This window comes from Hesperophylax consimilis, chromosome 19, assembly GCF_061612785.1.
Source record: "Hesperophylax consimilis isolate HC1 chromosome 19, BYU_Hcon_1.0, whole genome shotgun sequence".
Taxonomy (NCBI): Eukaryota; Metazoa; Arthropoda; class Insecta; order Trichoptera; family Limnephilidae; genus Hesperophylax; species Hesperophylax consimilis.
Window position 1 is genome coordinate 31,568,295 of NC_142854.1, and position 17,674 is coordinate 31,585,968.

The window sequence follows — 17,674 nt, forward strand, 5'->3', positions numbered from 1 at the left end:
TCACCCGAAGTGCCGTCACAGTCCTTGCGGAGTTCATATAAAGTTTGCAGTGCCGTGCGGATTGCAGATTTTGGTTATTATTTGTTTGTTTAATTATGTATAGCGCACACGAGTTACAACTGTTCCCGACCGTCTGGAGCCAAGGTGACTATGACGTAAGGCGATGCCATACGTAGTAATGCAAAATCATGTGTTTTTGTTTTGAAAATTTGGTGGCCTAGAAACGTTTCAGATACTTTAATTAAATACTGCGACTAGAATACATCTTGGCTTTTGAAATAATCGAGTATTTTTTAGATAAGTCTTTTTATAAGCCCAAAAAAAAATAATGTAAAGGCCCATGAAAACTGCTTCAATGTTCAAAATCTCCTACTTACGAACCCATTTTCGGTTATGATTTTATTCTGTAATGTGGGAAATTGAGTTATTTATAAAATGATCGAAAAAAAATTAAATATTTATGCCTGAACATCCACAAAATAAAATAAAAGGCACTTTTTGGCCATGTTTTTTTCTTGCATAAATCAAAACAGGCGGATGGTGTTAAGCGGGAATTTAAACCTTATTGCCATCTACGTAAGGTGTGTTATTGATAGCGGCTTAATTTAAAATATTACACGACGTAGTGCATCGCCGAAGCTTAATGCTAAATCACTACTCTGATTAATCTTTATAACGAATTGGTGTACATTATGAATGCCAAAAAGTATGCTTTAGATAAATTGAAGGTTTTACCATTGATTCGCTTGCGTAAAATTCAAATAAAAAAATAAATTACTCAATAAAAAATATAAATGTAAAAAACTAAAAAAAATATTTTTTCAATAGGATTGTATGAACGCGTAAAGAAAACAACTTAAAAAATACAGAATTATAGCTAAGATTATCTGTGACAGTTTCATTTGAATAACTTTTTTGCTTTCTTATAAAATTATTTACAAAATAAATAAAAACAGTTTTGTGCTTGAAATCGAACGTTTCTAGACTCTGTTTGTCAAGCTATTTTAATGCCTATTACCTACAATGTAAGGTATACCATGAATAAACACATTTTTGGCTTGTGGCTTCCTCTCAATGTAGTTTTCTGCGTTTAGTTTTGTTGATAAGTAGTTAAGAATTTTCTGATTATAGTAAATGTTCGACAAGAGGGGCATAAATATGATTGTTACAACTCGGTTTCGCCAGAGCGACGTTTTTACTAAAGAACAATAATGTTTTTTCTAATTGTTTATAGGTAAATCGAGTATAAATGTGTATAACAAAGGTGGTTGAACGTTTTTGGTGTATTTAAAAAAAAAAAAATCTCAAAGATTGACAAACTTCAGGACGTCAGTATTGGTGTTTTTCTACATAATAAGATAAAAATTATGATATTCTTTTTTATATGAAACTACACAAGAGTACCAACTGCTCTTTAACGTCTAGAGCTAGTGAGACTATGGCATCCCTAATTGCGGTATGTTGTGCGGGTGAAGATAGTAGGAGGGAAAGGAAATTGGAAAGAGGAAAGTGTGGAAGTACCTGGATACTCAGATCTGGTCACCAAACACATTTAAAGCTATTTCAAGCCACGTTTCAATTATTGAGTATATTTTTTAGTTTCCGACCTCTTTCTCCTTTCACTACTGCATAATACTGTTGAAAAATTACACCACATCGACTCTGTATATCATTTTGGTGAAGTATTCCTTGGGCGTACCCGAATTCTTTTACCAAACCACTCTCTAAAACACTCCTGGCACTAATAAGAACAAACTATGAAAAAATCAGCGATATTTATTTTTTTATAATATAATATTGATTACATTTTATGATTTTGACTGTCCAACTAGGAAGAATTCCCGTTTCAGGACAGTCAAATTTACAAGTTTCAAGTTATCCTAGACGAATACAGGATTTAAGACTAGCTAAAATAAGTATGTTAAAACGAAGATACCTAAAAAGATACATAAAAAGATACATAGAGGCGTTCGTGATTTCAAATTAAATTTTTAGTATCATTTCGGAATCAGTCCTGCCTAGATCCAACAACCATTTTGTCACTCTTGGACCGAAAGATGACAATTCACACAGTTTCAGCTGAGATGGGATTTTATTATATATTTGAGGAGCGAGATATGAGAATATTTTTTGAAAAGCCGCTCTGTTGCTTGTTGGAACGGAAAGGTCAATCCTTCCCTTACTTCCGGTTTGATGTTTGCTATTTTCGAGTTTTGCCAGCGCAAACATTCACAGGCTGAATTTTTATATAATAAGAAGATAAGTATTGAAAATAGGCAATATTTATGTAGTTATTGGCACGGTTGTGTATGATGTGTCTACTATGCACGTTATTATTTATTTATTTAAATATTTTTTTGGTAAAATAGCCTTTTTTGTTTTTTAATATATATATATTAATTTTGACTGAGAATTAAACCTTTACTATCCAGGAACTGGGGAAGACAATTCTACGTAAGTCAGCCATTTATTTAGTATATTAACTGCTGTAATGAAATCCAATTTCACAGTAATGCATATATATGTCCACGTGTATGTGCGTGATGAATGAATGTAAATATTGGATGCGGAAATTGAGTCACTTCAATTGACAGATAGACTTGCTGTCGATGACAATGCATTTAATCGTTTTTCTGAAATCGGATGACATTAAAGCAGTTAATATACGAAATAAATTCTGGTCGGTCCTACCCGATGGGCACTTAGCGCGGATGGTAGAGTTGTCGACTTTCTGGATAGGAAGGTTCAATCATCAGTGAAAAAAAAAGTTTTAAAGAAGATTTAATTGAATAGATTAAAAAGTTTTTTAGTTGTAAAAGCACGGGCCGCCACTGGAAATTTACTCAAATATATAGGTACATATATGCAATGAGAGAAATATGTTGTAATGTTGTCGCCAAGGGAAAGAAAATTGTTTTCGTGGCCCCGCCGTTACTCTGTACGTGATATGTGTTACAGTGTGGCCCACTGAACATATCAATGGATAGAATGTGTTGTGGGCGTGTCAGTGTACCCGAAGTAACCTCATTTTTTCTGATTACTTCAGTAACTGATTATTTATAAATAGTAATGATTATAAATAATCAGTTAAGCCACGTTGGCGTCATTGTAGCGGCTAAAACCACGTTGGGTAGCCATTGTAACAATCTGAAATAATAATTCTAATAAGCCACGTTTAGGCCGCCATTGTCACAGCTAAAAAGGGAGCCAACATCGGGTATTGCTACGATTGTAAGAATAAATGAGAAAAGAATTCCAATATTACATTTATTCTAACATCAAGATTCAAGAGATCTCTACTTAACAACAATATTAATTACATTTCAGGGGTGAGCGTCAATACGAAGTACTGAGCGCGCGAAGTGTGACATTGTGTGTGATGACATAACATTATCTAACCTGATTAACGAGTGGAGGGCGCCAAACAACACTTAAAGCGTTGTTAAATTTTGAAAACGGTGCAATCCGATGACCAGTGAATTCTACAAGCTGATGGCATCATCGCTTGCTCATAAGAGTGTCGACTGGAGTGCTCGCTCGTGTCTTCCCTTTAGTCGCGTCGTCCTCAGCTGGCTGCCCGATTGGTACTGAACTTGCCGCTCTCGAAATTCTGTCTGGAGCTCTCTCTAGAAGGCGCCATAAAGCATGCGTCACATAAACAACTGAGAGGTCTTGTCAGTTGTTATAAAATTAGTGGCGGGGCAAAATTGAACTGCTACAATTGAATCATTCTAATGATCGAATTCATTGGCTTGTCTAGAGCCCAGTGAAAATGATAACTTTACAATATCGGATCGATAGGCGTAACTACCGACGATTTTATACAATTTTCTCGAGCACTGTCGCGCTGTTGATAGCTAGACCGATATTGATAATGCCATACTGCGACACTGGTGTGCCTCTCTATGAATTGACATTCCTAAACGTCAGACGGCTATGAAAAAGTTAAAAAAATACTAATAAATTGACTATAGAGGATTGAAATATTAAGGCGATGCCATACGTAGTAATGCAAAATCATGTGTTTTTGGTTTGAAAATTTGGTGGCCTAGAAACGTTTCAGATACTTTAATTAAATACTGCGAGTAAAATACATCTTGGCCTTTGAAATAATCGAGTATTTTTTAGATAAGTCTTTTTATAAGCCCAGAAAAAAATAATGTAAAGGCCTATGAAAACTGCTTTAAAGTTCAAAATCTCCTACTTGCGAACCCATTTTCGGTTATGATTTTATTGTATAATGTAGCAAATTAAGTTATTTATAAAATGATCGGAAAAAATTAAATATTTATGCCTGAACATCCACAAAATAAAATAAAAGGCACTTTTTGGCCATGTATTTTTCTTGCATAAATCAAAACAGGTGGATGGTGTTAAGCGGGAATTTAAACCTTATCGCCATCTACGCAAGGGTTGTTATTGATAGCCAATACTTTTAGACACTGAAAAGGGAGTAGTCGGAACTAGTTCACGAGGTCATTTCCCATAGCTTTTGTTGATGTGTGCGTTTTAGGTGAATTGATTAAGTACATGCCTGTTTAAGATTTCTTTCAGTTCCAAGAACTTAGTTAGTTCACCCCCCTTCATTAATAAGCCAATTATTTTGCATAACAAACGAAATAATCCATAAAGTCGTGCAAATTGACAGCTTATCCGACACCGTGGAGGTCGTGCTTAAAGCAGCGGCTTTTGTCTACCGACTGTCGAAATCATTTTCTGACGATCGTGCTCGCAAATATCGCTAACTGACTAAATAAATACTGAGTCAGTGAAAATAATTCTGTCAGAAAATTAAAGCATATTCGTTTCATCTAGAATAGATTGGAAGTTGAACAAAGTTGCAGGAATACCCATTTTAAAACTAATTTTGCATTAATTTAATAGCTTGTAGGTACATTAATATTGTAATGTGGATTCCAGACGGGAGAGTTTTATTAAAGTTTATTTCTAACATAGACGAAATATAACAGTTTAATACACTTAAATATTGTTAATTTAATTATTGACATTCCTATACGTCAAACGGCTACATAGACATTGACGACATGAAATTAAAAGAATTAATTCCATGGATTTTTATACGATTTCTTTCAGTTCTAAGAGCTTAGTTAGTTTACTTCCATTAATTGATTATTTTGCCAGTTATTTTGCATAATAATTAATTCCAGATTCGACGTAATGTGGGTGCGCGTCAATCTTGCCAGTACGGCAAGATTCTACGCATGTTTATACCGCTCACCGAACCAAAGCGAATCAGACACTTCCGAGCTCTTCAAACATTTGAGCGATACTATTGATGATCTCTTGCCCCGCTACCCTTCGGCCGAGTTTGTTGTTCTGGGGGACTTCAATGTTCATAACGAACCATGGTTGAAGTTCTCAGGCCCAACGGACTCGGCTGGCCGACAGGCGGAATCCTTTGCCATTTGCTACGGATTAGAGCAATTAGTTCAGGAGCCTACAAGGGTTCCTGATGTCCAGACTCACCGCTCCAATCTGTTAGACCTATTCTTAACTACTGTGCCACACGGTTATAAGATTGACGTCACAGCGCCTCTGGGATCATCTGACCACTGCCTAGTGACGACATCAATCCCTGTTAGCTTCAGACCAACCAATGAGAGACTGAGGAGAAAAGTGTGGCACTATAGGTCAGCAGATTGGTTCGGTATGCGGGCCCATTTCAACGCTTTTCCGTGGTCAGCTGTTTGTTTTCGGACTTCGGACCCTTCAAGATGTGCCCAGGAGATTGGTGAAGTCATCAAATCGGCGATGGATGGCTTCATTCAATCGACTACTAAAGAAACTGGTGTGGGCTCAAAGCCGTGGTTCAGTCGGCAATGCTCCGAAGCAGTTCGACGAAAAAACGCGGCTTACCGAGCCTACAACACATCTCGAACGCCCGAAAGCAGATTAGCATACAACAAATCGGCAAAGGAATGCAAGAGAATCATTAATAGGTCAAAATTCGAACACGACCTGCAGACCAGCAAAAAGCTGGCTGCCTGCCCGCATGGCAGCAGAGCATTCTGGTCGCTTGCGGGCTCAATAGGTCGAAATTTTTGCAAACCCAGTTTGCCACCTCTTACCAGACCTGACGGCTCACTAGCAAACACCGCCACCGAAAAGGCTAACCTATTAGGGAAAATGTTTGCGGAAAACTCGACCCTCGACGACGGAGGTGCTGTTCCGCCGTCGGTTCCTCACTGCAGCTTCTATATGAAAAAGCTGAGGATCCGGCATCGGGATGTACTCCACGTCATACGGGGGCTCGATGTTAATAAAGCTAGTGGACCTGATGGAATACCTGCCCTGGTATTGCAGAGGTGTGCTGCGGAAATAGTTCCAGTTTTGACAAAGCTCTTCAAAATGTCCCTGAAGTGTGGCACTGTGCCCTCTGGTTGGAAAAAAGCGGTAATTCACCCTATTCCCAAGAAAGGTGACCGCTCCAACCCGGCCAACTACCGCCCCATAGCGATCACATCAGTTCTGTCCAAAGTGATGGAACGTGTGATCAACGACAAACTACTCACATACCTCGAGAAGAACAAAATTATCAACGACCGTCAATACGGATTCCGGCGGAACCGCTCGTGCGGTGATCTTCTCGCGTATGTGACGCATGTTTGGGGGCGGTGCCTGGAACGTCACGGTGAGACCCAAACGGTCGCACTAGACATATCCAAGGCCTTTGACCGGGTCTGGCACCGAGGACTTGTCAACAAATTGCATTCTTACGGACTTCCCGCATCCCTGTGTACGTGGATTGCTAACTTTTTAAGAGATAGGTCGATTCAGGCGGTTGCTGACGGTTTCACCTCTTCCTCGCACTCCATAAATGCTGGCGTCCCACAGGGATCGGTTCTGTCTCCGACTTTGTTTTTGTTGCACATCAATGACCTTTTGACATGTGCACCGATTCATTGTTACGCGGATGACAGTACAGTTCATGATAGCTTTTTGTTTGATAAGCCCCCAAAGGGCACACAAACTCCAACGGCTCGGAGGGCTTTGAAGCAGAGAATGGACGGTTATCTCGAGAGTATTTCCTCCTGGGGTAAAAATAATCTCGTCGAATTTAATGTTTCAAAGACCCAATCCTGTCTGATTACGTCTAAAAGGGATCCAAATGATAATCTAGTCTCCTTCAACGGAAGCAATCTTCCGAACAGGCCTTCCATTGATATGCTTGGTGTAACTATAAGTGACCAGCTCAGGTACGGGGGCTCCATCGAAGCCAGAGTAAAGTTGGCCTCTCAGAAGCTGGGCGTACTGTACAGGGCCCGCAGATACTTTAATAGTACACAACTGCTCACCCTGTACAAATCGCAAGTGCGCCCTACGGTCGAATTTGGCAGCCATCTCTGGTCTGGAGCCCCTAAATACCTGAAAAAAACCCTTGACTCTGTGCAGAAACGGGCGGTCCGTTTGATAGATTCCCCAATCTTAACAAGCGGACTGCAATCTTTAGAGCACAGGCGTCAGGTAGGTATGCTGTCCTTGTTCTATCGGTATTACAATGGAAGATGCTCTGAGGAACTAGCGTCATTGATCCCTTCGGCACCGGTGCGTAGTCGGGATACACGCCAAACGCGCGCCCAACATTTGTACACAGTTGACACTTGTCACATGAGAACGGGTCGCTTCTACGATTCGTTCTTAAGTTCAACAGCTCGGCTGTGGAACGAACTGCCGGCCTCTGTGTTTCCTCCCTCCTACAACATGGGACTCTTCAAGACCCATGTTCACTCCTTCCTCTCCACAAAAAGACCCTCCACACAGCATCCCCAAAGATGACATAGGCCCTGAGGGAAATTATTTTCTTCAGGGCCTCCTGTGTGGAGTAAATATAAAAAAAAAAAATAAAAAAAATAACGAACTCTGACAACTTGGAGGTCGCGCTAAAAGTAGAAATCATTTTCTGACAACCGTGACGTACTTCGTCAATATTGTACTGACTTCTGTGAGTTGATATTTTCTTTCAATTCGGAATATATCACATTTCTAGTGACAATCTGTTCTGTGGGGTGGGCGATGTAGGGCGGGAAATTTATGTGCCACCGGGTGGCGAAGGAAAACATGAACTTTATGGAAAACCGGGAAGTCAGTAAGTATCTTAATAATATGCATCCACTCCGATTCCATTGAAAAAATTCAGCATAAATTTCAAAGATATATTAATTATTAACTTCCTGATTGAAGAATTATATTTTAAAAATTATTAATATAATTATAGACAGCCCTGATTTATTGAGTCTAATCACCTTCATCATACCAACTAGCTACTCGATCGAAAATCATTTTTAGCTGATACAAAAACATCAGGATTGAGTCATAGATATTCACTTGTACCTAGATTCCATGCAGTAGGCAATACTTTCGCAGAAATAGTAGATGTGTTCAACTGCATGGAATATAGTTACAAGAAGGCTATAATAACAAACTTATGTTAATGATTAAGGTAAGCATAATACCATTCATCTGCATTGAGTTTCTATATAACTAATGGCAAACTTTTATTTCAGGATTACAGTTCCACTAAGATATTATTATGTATATCAAATGTTTGTAAAAGCCCGAATTAATTAGATTAGGTTAGTTCCGGAGCAACAGCTAAAAACCAACCAATCAAGCTAAACCAACCTATCCTAATTTATTTATTTATTTATATATACGCCTAAAAAGGCTTTTACATAAAAGTGATACATGATGCAGTGTATATAGGAGAATATCTGTATTATACAGGAGATACTGACAGTAAATAGATGTAATCCATTTTAAAGTAGGTAAAAAATACACAGTTGTAAAATTGTGATTACAAATATATTGAGAAAATATTAAGAAATGATTAAAAAAAAGAAAACTAAATATGAAGCAATATTAGTAAAACGTAAGAGTAACAAAAAGTAAAAAAAGAAATTACAACAACACTACCTAATTTACGAACGCAACTCTAATTTGTAGGATTCGACAAAGTGTTGGTATAGATTATGCTTAGTTCTATATATGGAGTCAATAAATAAATGAATGGCACCCCCATACTTGTTGCCCAGATCATGCATCCTATTGGTCAGTGAGTGTGTCTGATAGTTGGTCGTGTATGTATTGCAGAAGAATGTTACCTATATTTTGTCTTGTATTCCTAGTCGGCACATGGAGTTTAATAGTGGCAACGATGGCAGGACACAACCAGGTCTGAAAAATTCTCCTGTCAGACAGTGTTATTAGATGCAATTGATTTATCAAACTGACATAATTATTGTAACCAATAGGAATTCTGAGCTAAAAATTTACGTACTTAAGTAATTTGTGCTGAACTCTTTCTATATTATTGGAGTGAACTTTATATAAAGGGGACCAAATAGGTGAATTATACTCCAATTGACTTCTGACTAATGAAATATAGAGGGTTCTCATACAATCTATGGACTTAAAATCAGTTAAAGTTCTGCAAAGGAAGCCAAGCATCTTTAAAGCCTTATTAGTTATAATACTTGGAGCAGGTGGATGAGTTTGTGTATTTAGGAAGCATGTTCTAGAAAGATGGGAAGGCTGACAGAGATATTGAAAGAAGGGTAAATGCAGGTAATTCCATTAATGGAGGACTGAACGCAGTTGGCGCTAACAAAAGATTGTCCAAAGAAGCGAAGTTAGCAGTCCACAATGAAGTGCTGGTACCTACCCTGATGTACGGAAGTGAGGCATGGAACTGGCAAATAAAGGATGAAAGTAGATTGAATGCTGTTGAAATGAGATCCCTATGTGTGGTATGTGTGGTAAAACCATGTATGATCGTGTGAGGAATGTGGAGATCCGCAAAGAGTGCAATGCTAATGTAAGCGAAATGAGTAAGATCAAGAAAGGGACGCTTAGATGGTTTGGGCATTTAGAGCGAATGAGCGAAGAAAGGAGTGTACGGAGAATATACGATGCAAATGTGAATGGTAGCAGAAGTCGGGGACGCCCGAGGAAGACATGGCACGGCCAAGTGAATCAGATACTTGAGTCGGGCCATGTCAAGAGTCAGAACAATAGAAGAGTATGTATGAGACGATGTATGAATGTGAATGAGGCAAGGAGTGTGTGGTGTGACCGAGTTGTTTTGGCGGTCCGTCCTCTCTGTCTACCCCTGCGGAGAAATGGCGTGATGGTTAGTTAGTTAGTTAGTTTTAGTTATATAGTTGATGTGTGCAACGAGTGACAAGTTTTATTTGAATATTACAGCCAAGTCACGAATTTAATCCATTCAATTATAATTATAATTCAATTATAACATTACATCACAACTGCAATTCTACAATTAATCAAAAATTCTGCACCAGCCCAAAACACGATCATAAAATCAAATACACGACTAAAATTTGGAATTAATTCCTTACAATAAATACATCGCATACAAGCAATACAAGGCTAGAAACTAAACCTAGTAACCTAAAACTTCCAGCAACGAGCAAAATAACATTGGCACCACAGACATAGGAATTAATAGACGAGAAGATAATGGCGAGGGGTAAAATCAACTGTTGAAGAACGAAGGGGGTTAAGCTGACTGTGATTCGTCAATAAATCAATCTGACAGTAAATAGGCATCTCGCATTATAATATCACCATTTAGTTCTTTAAAGTAAAATCTGCTTTTGAATGAATAGACATTTTTACATGGGAGCGCAAATTAGTCGCCACGTTATGAACTAATTTGCGAAGTCCAAATTCGGCAAAGTAAATTTCTTCTGTTTGCAGAGTCGTAGTTAGTTTCAGAGTATTTAGTTAAGACACTTTTACAAATGTTTCATAATTTACTTACCCCAGTAAACAACGATGAGCACACTTGAGAATCGCTACATTGTGATGTGATAGTATATGTTTCTAAAACTGATCCATATAATACGGTGTGAATAAGCTTAAAATAGAGTAAAATAATGCTTACTTATGGAATGTAATACGACAATTGGGTTTATTCTCTTTTTCACATCTATTTTTACAAGTTTTCATATCACAAGTCAACATTTTGCCGTGTTATTTCGTAAAATGAACCGATGATGCCTCGACCATAGTTCGCACAAGAATGATGAAGTCACGTTTTCAAATTTCACTTGAGGCCATACGCGAGCCCAGCCGGCTCCAATGGAACCGATATGGGGAGTGGGGATAATACGCTTTTAATCACTTAGGGCAGGTCTACTAATATTCATATGTCTATGATTGGCACGAAATCTTAAAGTTATTTATAATTACTGACAAATTCTTTCTTTGGAACTCAAAAAGAACTTCTGTGTTTATTTCTTTTAATGTATTTATGAAATATTTTCTATTTAACTGTGTTAAGTCGGTCTAGTCTGCTTTGAAATCTATGTTCACTGTTCATTGAATTAACTTTTAAATAAGTTTTCTTATGTATAAGTATCTTTGATTTTGTTAATTTATTTATTAATCTTAAGTAATCTCACATCGTCGTGTGTGCTAATAGTTTTATAAACATATTTAAAATAATTACAGTAATTCAATTTAATGTTTATTAATGTTGTCTTTCCAGAAAATAGTTTTATTTCTCACTGGGAATAAAATATTATAATTTTTTTTTAAATCGTCGTATATTATGTCCGGGTTAAATCTTTCCAATAGGAAAACCCTTCCAAACACTTTTCCACAAATGATCATCTAGACAATCAACATTATGCAAATACATTATATAAGTAAAATAAATACAAAACAATACAAGAACAACACGTCAACTCACCAGAGATCAAATGAAAAAATAATTCACCGACTCCAGATCTTTTCATATCAGAGGGTTCGGCTCGGTAGAACTCCTAACAGGGCCTATAAATCCTACTGATCCCTCAACATAAATATTTAAAAAATCTTTCGTTATCCTACATGTATTTAAAATGACTGATTTTTTAATTTTTACATATAAATTTTTTGAAAGATCTAATACGCTTAAATGTTGAATGAGAGAGCTAGGTATAATGAATGGTAATATTTTTATAGTCTGAGAATGCTAAATTCTTTTTATCTCATTTCCTAAATCTGTGTATTTTCTTATTTTTTCATTAACAGATTTTGGAATAGCGACATCAATGATATAAGTTATTTGATATTTGTTATTATTTTGTAATGTATTATCACTAAATAAATTTGTAAAAAAAACATGGAAAAAAATATTAAATAAATAAAATAAATTATAAAAATATGAAATAAATTAAATTAAATAAATAAAACAAACAAAATAAAAATAAATAATTTGCCAATTATTTACTTAACGTTATTAACCTACGATTGCTCACCTGTTTTTTACATTTTATTTATGGCTATTTTTCAATAATAATTATTCATACTATCACTTTTGTCATTGTCAGTATGGTCACCCCATGATTGTGGCTGTTAAGCCATTGCTTGTACTTTGTAATAACTCTAGAATGTTATTGTTTCCAACTTTAAACGTACTGCCCAGTTGTAATTTTAGTTTAAATAACTGCAGTGTTTATTGATGTATTAATTTAGTAGGTTTATGTTTATGATATTTTATGAAGTTTAGATGTATTTTATTTTATTGAATCTCCACACACGAATTCCCTAGTGAGATGAGCGGCTTATGATTTATTGGAATATAGTAATTTTTAAATAAATTAATACATTTATTTGAATTAATTTATTGAAGTTCTCAAATTCAATTGTAGGCCTAGTTGTTTCGCAGAAATTCAAATGCAACATTGTCATCAATTAACCATTCAGAGCTATTTTTTTTAAACATATTTTAAAGGTCTCCGTTAAAAGATGATTCTTGGTGTATTTCATCTTTCTATCAATTTGTAATAAGCTGACAAGATAACAACAAGATAGTTGTCTTCTTTTGTTGATAATTTTTTCTAGGACTGTTAGGGTAAACTCGACCGTAGGTCCGTCCAATAAAAAGGGCAGCGCGCCGAATATTTTTGTAGACGTCTTCTTCACTTACGTCGTTAAGGTTCCCACATTATTTGAGCGTATTGTGCCGTATTAAACCAACCTAACCTAACCCAACAGTGCGAAGCCAATAGGAATATGGCATTCCCGTGTAAAAATTCTGAAGAGAGTAGGGGTGGAAGGTGATAAGAAGGAGGAAGGTTTGAAACCACTGTAGATACCTATTTTATATTTGAAGCCATGATATATAGGTCAGACATTTAATCTAAATTGCCATTTCATACGCAAAGACATGTACCACAATACACGATAACGTAAAAAGTGGTTCATTTAAAAAAAACTGGTTCATATAAGTAGAGGTTTGAGCCAATTCAATCTGTGGCACATTCTGTTATAGTAATGCAGTACCTACCTAATGACGGAATACCTTTCACTTTTAAATTAATTTTGCTTACTCATGGTAACTCGTTGAAATACATTTGAAAGATTGCCCCTATTGGAACATATTGTGACATCAAATCTTCTATATCGTTGGCCTAGCGCACACTCCGTAGAAAGCGTTCAAAAAGAAGAAGAAGATGGTTTGCAAGGGAGATATTTAACGTAAGTCATGTAAGGTTGAAGAGATTGAGAACGCCCCCTCAGAAGACATGGCATGATCTGTTATAAAATGCTAAAACATCATGTCTTTCGGTACTTATCTCTGACGGTGTAAACTTGTCTATGATACGAAATAAAAACTATTCCATTTTGTTAGACTAGCCTCGCACGTTGTTTGATTCAGAACCTAACTGATGTCATAACCACAATTTTCAGAATAACAATAAAGTCTGCATACCTCTAACACACTACGAAATATGGAATAAAATATACATTGCCTACACACTCTATAACTCTTTTCCAGATATGTATAAAAACAGCCAGCATAATCCAAAAATTTAAAGTAACGCTTTAAAAGAACATTCTTTTAAAATCATATAAAAACAAAAATACTTAATTCTTTTCGTGTTGTACTTTGTTTTGTTTCTTTCTCTCTCCTTTTGTATTGCCTGTATTTGTAATCGAGCATAATCCACTTTTAACAATGTATTATTGGGTAAGTAACTTCTTCTAAATTCATAAATTGGCTCTGTGCTTATCTGTATATCCCCATCTGTTTCTTTTTTGTTTCTTCTTATTTGTTCTATTTAACCTTCCTTTTTCAATTTGTGTACTGTTTTGTATGTGACACTTATAATTATGATATTTTTCTATTTTTGTACTGTTTCGTATTTGAAAATTATAATGTTGATATCGAAATACCAATGTTCCTCTCGTCCTACAGTGATATATATCTTGATCGTGTTATTTATGCAATAGACAATAATGTGACAACTACAAACTACATAGAAAATGTATGCAATAGACAATATTGTGAAAATTTCAAACCACATGGAAAATGTATGCAATAGACTATGATCTTCACTAGAAAAGTTTGGTTAGCAAAAATATATTGTATCGAATTAATATCTTCATAATGTAGGGATTCTCTAGTAAATTGTATATCTTTTAATACGAATGGACAGTCAGAACTCAAGGTCGCAATTGCTCATTATTTCTGAGACAAGATACTTTATGAAATATATACTGTATATGTAACATTATTTGATGTCAAATGTGATTGAAAAATTATAAAAAATACATAGTTGCAAGAATAGGGTAGAGTAGTGTAGTAGAACTACAATTTAATCAGTTTTTTCTGTTCTACAGGTATTCCAATGGAAGCTGGTCGAAGGAGCTATCTTTTTAAATGATTACAAAGTTTTTTTTAATATTTATGTTTCATTTAGCCCAACTTCCCGGCGTTCCGTCTCACTTACACACGCCTGACATCGTAGATCTCCATCGCATTTGAATTTCGTAAACACAGTTTTGTATGCAAATATTGGCCCCAATCAGGCATATATTTGCATACAAAACACGCCCACCCCAATTGGGGTACGTTGTGAGTTTGAAAAGGGTGGAGATGTACCTGGCTATTCCGATCTGGTCACCAAACACGGCCAAAGCCATTTCAAACAACGTTTCAATTCTGTATGGTGGTATCACACCAGGGCGATACTGAGAGTATCTTCCTCTCTGGAACGTACCGCAAATATACTAAATGATATTTACATGATAAATTTGTGAAATAACACAAATTAATCTTCAAACGAATTTATTTGTAACCCGGATAATGTTAATTTAAAAATATGTTTAAAACTAGTTGGAGGTAAAATATTGTTGATGAATTTGAAATGTGAGATCGAAAAAAATGACCTTTAATAATTAGGTCCCAATGCACGAGTAGTTAGAGGCGTTGTCCCGGTAGGACAGAGCTTCTGGGTACGATTCCCCTTATTGATTCCCATATTGATTTTTTTTATTTTTCTGTGTTTTGTTCTGTTTCATGTTTCGTTTAGATTTACTAGTAGTATCATCTTCCTCAATGATATAATACATTGCTGGGTATAACTTTCACAAGTTAAACTTCTATAACACACCCCGAACTCGAAAACTAACTACATAGAATATTCAGAACGTGCACAAAATACTTAAATATCATAGACTAAAAAAAAAGAAATCAAATTGTTAATAAAGGGAAGCTAAATTAACTAAATCACTATTTTCGATAGATCTTTATAACGAATTGGTTTACATTATGAATACAAAAAAATATGTGTTGGATAAAATGAAGCTTTTTCCATCGTTTTCCTTCAGCAGAATTCAAATAAAAAACCAAATTACTGAATATAAAATATAAATATTAACTACTAAAAATGTATTTTTTCAATAGAAATGTATTAATGCATTAATAAAACAGTTTAAAAAATACAATATTATGGCTAAGATAATCTGTGACAGTTTCCCTTGTTTAACTTTTTTGCTTTGTTATAAAATTGTTTACAAAAAAAATAAAAACCACTTTTGCGCTTGAAATTGAGCGTTTCTGTACACAATTTTCTAATCGATTTTAGTGCCATTTACCTATATTTGTGAGGAAGCTGCAAGCCAAAAATGAGTATATTATCGAGAATATACTCATTTTTGGCTTGTAGCTTCCTCTTAGTTATTTTCACATTTTCATGATATTATTTTAATCTTTTTATTTTGTGTATCTTTGAACGTTATTTCATAATGTAAGTATGTTTTATTTTTATATTTTAATACTTAGTTTTCATTATCTACCTCTATACTTTTAATCTGTGCTATTTTAAAAATCTTTTTCCGTCAACTCCACATTATTTTTGTTTTTCTGTTTATATTATGAATTTATTGAACAAACTTTGCTGGTTCATGTAAACATATTAATGTAATTATCTCATTAAAATATGTAGAACTGTTTATTATTAATAACAAAATAATTAAAACATTTATTCCAATAAAATTAAAAAATAAAGTATTTGATGAAAGAATTGTAACAAATAATATTAATGTCATGTAAAGGTACAATAAATCATTAGTTGTATGGCCAAAGCTATTCCTTATAGAAAGGGGACCGTCTGTTGGCAGAACTACCAACTCCAGTCATTTGTCACCCTTGGAGCAGACTAATTAACTATGCTGTGGTCCATTTGCTACTTTATTTTTCTCTATTTTGCTCGCTTTTTCTCTATCAATCCTTGTGTACAGGGTGTTTGGTTATTGTTGTATGTTTTTACATCAACTCCAGCAAATGTGTATTTTCGCCAAAGTTTGTAGACGTTTTTACATTTTTATGTTGTCCACTCCGTTACTTTCGCGTTTTGTTTTTAAATTTTCTTCAATATCAGATTATGAGATCATATTTTACTACATCTAAACTATTTACTTCAGATATCTTATAGTGTTAGCTAACATATGTATTATTGTATTAAAAATTATTATTTCTTATCCATAAGTATCATTGTATCGCTGACAGCCCTGAATTTTTAATGTGAAGTTGCGATGCCTACTCAGCTATTCCAAGTACTATGAATTTTGTGGGTAACAATAAACTCACTACTGACTATTATCATAGACACCTCATACTTATGACAGGTCTTATACAAGCTTAGTATAAAGTAGTTCAACTATTGTTACACTGGTATAAATTTATTTTGAATTATCCATTGTCCTACGGCACTTTTATTAATAAGTGCATCACTTACAATAGTGTTTTTGTTTACACATTAATTGTTTTTTTAAATTTATTGATATTATTATCCTGTTTACCACTGTACGCTTGTAATTCGATTATCACTGTATTGTAAAATCAATTTTATGGCGTTTGAATAAATAAATATATAAATTATTAAATTCTAAATGGATTCATTTGATAGTTCAGAATTGGTTGCATCAATAAGCTTTCCAGATTCCAATCGGTAATACTAGAAGTCGGGATTTATTTCAGTGCAAAAATTGTGGTACTAACTACCATATGAATTCCTCCTTGCCCAGAATACTTATAGAGGTAACTAATTGTACCGAGTCAGTGGACATCTTTAATTTATCACTTAATAAATACAATAGATTGAAACTGAGACAGTTTAGTTATGCATAGTAAATATTTACTGTATTATTATATTTTTGCGTTTTTATTTTTAGTTTTTATTTTAAACACTTTATTTATATAAATATATACGCCTAAAAAGGCTTTTACATAAACTTTACAAATATAAGGCAAAAAAAGTCCCGATAAACTGCTTTATCACATGTACACATTGCAGGAATACCATCGTTTAAGCAATCTGAGGTATGGGTCTTTATTTCTGGTGTGATATATACTTTA

General features: G+C 35.0%; 1 protein-coding gene across 1 annotated transcript in view; it reads right to left on the reverse strand.

Moving 5' to 3' along the window:
- Nucleotides 1–17,674, reverse strand: part of LOC149415148 (uncharacterized) — a 610,989-nt gene that overhangs the window by 51,340 nt on the left and 541,975 nt on the right. The window lies entirely within an intron of this gene.